Below are 4317 nucleotides of genomic sequence, written 5' to 3'. Positions count from 1 at the left end.
TCTAGGACCCTATAAATGTAAGGAGGGAGGGGTTTTATAACTGTTAATATAACATAAGTATAATCAATTATAATAATACATCAAACATTTTGGTACAAACCTTATCATGACCCCTAAGTGAACCCGACACTGCCATAGAGTTACATTAGAAGTGCCCATCCAAGAAGGCTCAAGGTCATTGGCCACAGTTCAAATGACGTCATATCACATTATATGTACTGTAGCTTTGATTGGACTGATCTTGTCAACATCCTACTTCAAAATCTTAGCTAGCAGTCATCATTGTGAGTCAAGTCGACAATCTATTGGAAAATCCTTTTTAATCCTTGTCATATGAAGAGAAATAATGAAGAGAAATTATAGATAAAATGTATCGGTGCTCATTGGACATTGGACATAAACATTACACAACAAGACGGAAATCGCAAATTCAACAATGAGTGGTTTGGAAGGAATCAGTGACAGTGGCTGTGTGGTCCCAAATCTGGGATTAAGGGGCTCTTTTCTAAGTTTAATATGATAAACATTCAACAATGGCCATGCTGTCAATGAAGCATGATTTGTGCCGCGCTCACAACAAATGTTAATTCGGAACTGCGAAAACTTGACTTCAGTGAGTTCAAGACAACTGCGAAGTCGGGAATAAATGAACTCCGACTGGGAAAAAATGTTTTGAACGGTCATCCAACTCGAAATTGTAAATAGAGCTACGACCTGAAGATCAATGACATCATCATGATTCGACCATGTTTTTTTCAGAGTTCCCAGTTGTTTTGAGAGCACCATAAATCCAGAGAATGCCAGACTTTGATGACAAAATTTGCCAACTAAGGACCGTCATGCCACCTTCATGTTCAAGTGAGCACAGCACAACAAGGTGAGTCCAAAAATGTATTGTATGCTGCTGCATAAATTATATAATATGCCAGAGAGATATGCATATTGTAGCTAAGAAAGTAACAATAAGTGTATGTTGTGTATTAAGATGTTATTAGTCTATGTGCCTCACCCTAATAATTTGGTCTATTTTCACCTCTTAATTTCACCTACTGTTCTGACTTGGTGGTGCACATTTAGCCTATAACCTGTTTTAGAGAAATGCAATCTTAGAATATTGTATGAGCTTTCATTGTCTGCTTATATGCCCCCTTAATTTATCCTACGGTCCTGACTTGGTGTACAGGGAGAATACCGTAAGAACGGCCCATGTTTTGAATTCTATCGCTGTACATTTCAAAAGTGCTGAACAAACAGTTATAATGACTACGTCCGTCCTAGCTTGCTCATTAATGTCTTAATCAAAATGACGGATTGCCTCTTATCCGCTTGTCGTCCCCTTGCCATAGTTTGTAAATCTCAATTGTCATTAGGAACCACATTTGTTTAAGCAAGTCAGCCATATCAGCAATGTTTTTTTTAAAGGCAGTAAATGAGGCTGAATGAACTGTTTCGCTGCCAGGCAAGGCTCCGCTGATAGCCAGGTGTAGCAGTGGTAAGGTGTTGGGACTGCTGTTGGGACAGCTTTATGTAGGCCCTAACAGTTTGTGGGCACCGTTTGTCACCGTTATAGTGCAATTCATGTGTTGTTTGGTGTTGTGTAGTGGCATTGCTGGCATGCATCCCACTTTTTTTGTTGATGTTGCCCCACCAAGATTTACATGCTAAAATCACCACTGGTCAGTCCGATAACCCATCAGTAACACATTTAGGTTTCTTTGATTGACTTTGTGATAACAAGCATTCTTTCTCCTGATGACGCATCCAGAAGGTTACTCACAGCGAGAATGAGAGCATTTCCACCCTATTGTCAAGCCCACCATTCACTCCTGCTACACATAGCTCAGGGAGTCAGTTTCCAACTACCCCTCTATGTTCCCCTAGGAATTCCCGGTACCTCTCATCCTTAGGATGATTTATGATCTAGTACCATGGGAGTTAGCGGGACGTTATGTCAGTTGTTCCATGAACAACGTTTTTTGTTCACAAGAGTATTGTGACGTTTTTTTTAGGACATTCAGTTTACTATAATAATATCCATAGCAGAGCTACCATGAGCTTATAATGCTAACTTTGCTAATGTTACTAACTATGCTCATGATGCTAGCAGTAATTACACAAATGCTGTGTGTTTCCTGTCAGGGTAATCACTGCAGTGATAGACATGTCACTGTTTACATCGGCAGTGTATATTTATAGGCTCTTTACCGTCACGTTTAAACACTCTGATGATCACAATGCTCTCATGGGAAAGTCATCTTGATAGTGTGTCTTAGCCCCAACAGTTCTCTTAGACCTAAGTGGCCTCAAGGCCTTTAAGTGGTTGCTATGATTGTCTTAATAGTAGCAAGCCTGTCTCCAGGGGATATGACTAAGGCTGCGATTCAATCCGAGGTGCATTTGTAGAATGCTTTTCTAGACAATGTGCCTTTTAAAGGCAATGTTCCTGCATTTAATCGGAAATGATCTGTACGTGTGAAGCACTCTACAACCTGCCTCGGATTGAATCCCGGCCTAACATTATGGCCAATCAGAAAAAAGGCATGGGGATAGCCCACACTGTTATGCTACCTCAGGATGCATTAAACCACCTCATAGCTTTGTTTACCACCCGGCCTAATGGACTTCTACCCTCTATTCGTCTCTGAGTTACAGTCATTACAGGAATCATCTGTGAGTCATCATAGATAGGCTACTTTCTCCTGCTGGGTTCCACCATTATTTGAACAACCCCTCCCTGGTCCCCAGTAGATGTAGATGTTTCTCATCATGACCCTGGCCTGTTTTATTTCTGGTGTCATATTCCTCCCCTTCCTATCATTCCATCAGCCCATAACAACACTGTTTCCTGGCCCCATTAAGCACAATCAGTGAGATAACACTGTTACCAGACCCAACTCTCTCTCTCTCTCTCTCTCGCTGTTATATTATCAGCTATGTACAGTATTTTAGCAATGTGCAAATAGTTGTAGTACAAATAGTGCTCTCTCTGACTTTCTCTCTCTCTCTCTTTCCCTCTCTTTTTTTCTCTCCAACTCGCCCCCTCATCTCCTTCCTCTCCCTCTCTCTCTCTCTCTCTTCTCTGTACACTCATTTAAGATTCGTCATTTTGGGAAGACCATGTGAGGATACAGCTAATGAGTCTGTGTGTCTCCATCATGCCATCCCCCTGTCCCACCCTCACCCTCTTATCTACTCTGTCTTGTTGACTCATACCAGACTAACAGAAAGATCAGTCTTTCAAAAACGAACAACTAACAGTTACGGTAAAACAGAAACTGGAGTCTTGACCTAAGAAAGTCAATTTCTTTCCAAGTGGTAGCAAAGAAACTCCCATCCTCTGGGTTTGGAGAACAGAACTAAACGTACTGAGAGGAACACTCCCAAGTGCCTGATTCAACTGCCAGCACACCATCCCTCACGCTCCTTTTCCTATACATCAGTCTGCACAAAAAAAGAAAAGAATAATCATGTTTTCCTTCTTGTTCTATCCCCCCTTTACCCGTATCTCCTGCAATTGTTTCTCTGCTAGGGGGAAACTGAGAAAGAGCTCATTGAGAACAATAAACGCTTCCTGCAAATGAGTTAGGCTAGTCTGAAGAGGGGTGTGAATCAGGGCAGTACACATGCCATGGGCTATTGTATGTGTGTGTGGGCCAAAGCACTGGCTTTCCTGAGGTGACCCATTTCCCAGTCATTATGTTACCCTGGGATATAGCTCTGTCTGTAGGGAGGAAAAACTCAGAAAATGTTTACTCACACACACACACACACACACACACACACACACACACACACACACACACACACACACACACACACACACACACACACACACACACACACACACACACACACACAAGCACAACTGCACGTGAGTAGGCTATGTGTAACAGAGTAGGTTTCGTCTCTCTTCCGGCCTAAGGTTGAACCACGGACCTTCTGCAGAATAACACTTCACACGACCAATTGAACACAAATGATGGTGGTATACAAAAAAGGCAGAAGAGCCAATTTCCTGAGGTCTCAGATCATCAAGGGGTCTCGTGAGCTGGGCATGATTAAGAGAAATTATACTCCTAATCATCAGTAAAGTTGCAAAGGAAATGGTGAGGGAGGGGCACTTTGCCTGGCCACTGTGCACATACATTGTTGATAAAAAAGGCCTCCAGCGGTCTCCCGGTGGCGCAGTGGTCTAGAGCACTGCATCGCAGTGCTAGCTGCGCCACCAGATTCTCTGGGTTCGTGCCCAGGCTCTGTCGCAGCCGGCCGCGACCGGGAGGTCCGTGGGGCGACGCACAATTGGCATAGCGTCGTCCG

The sequence above is a fragment of the Salvelinus fontinalis genome, chromosome 21 (genome assembly GCF_029448725.1).
Source record: "Salvelinus fontinalis isolate EN_2023a chromosome 21, ASM2944872v1, whole genome shotgun sequence".
In the NCBI taxonomy this organism is placed as follows: Eukaryota; Metazoa; Chordata; class Actinopteri; order Salmoniformes; family Salmonidae; genus Salvelinus; species Salvelinus fontinalis.
Note: the sequence above shows the minus strand (reverse complement) of the source record.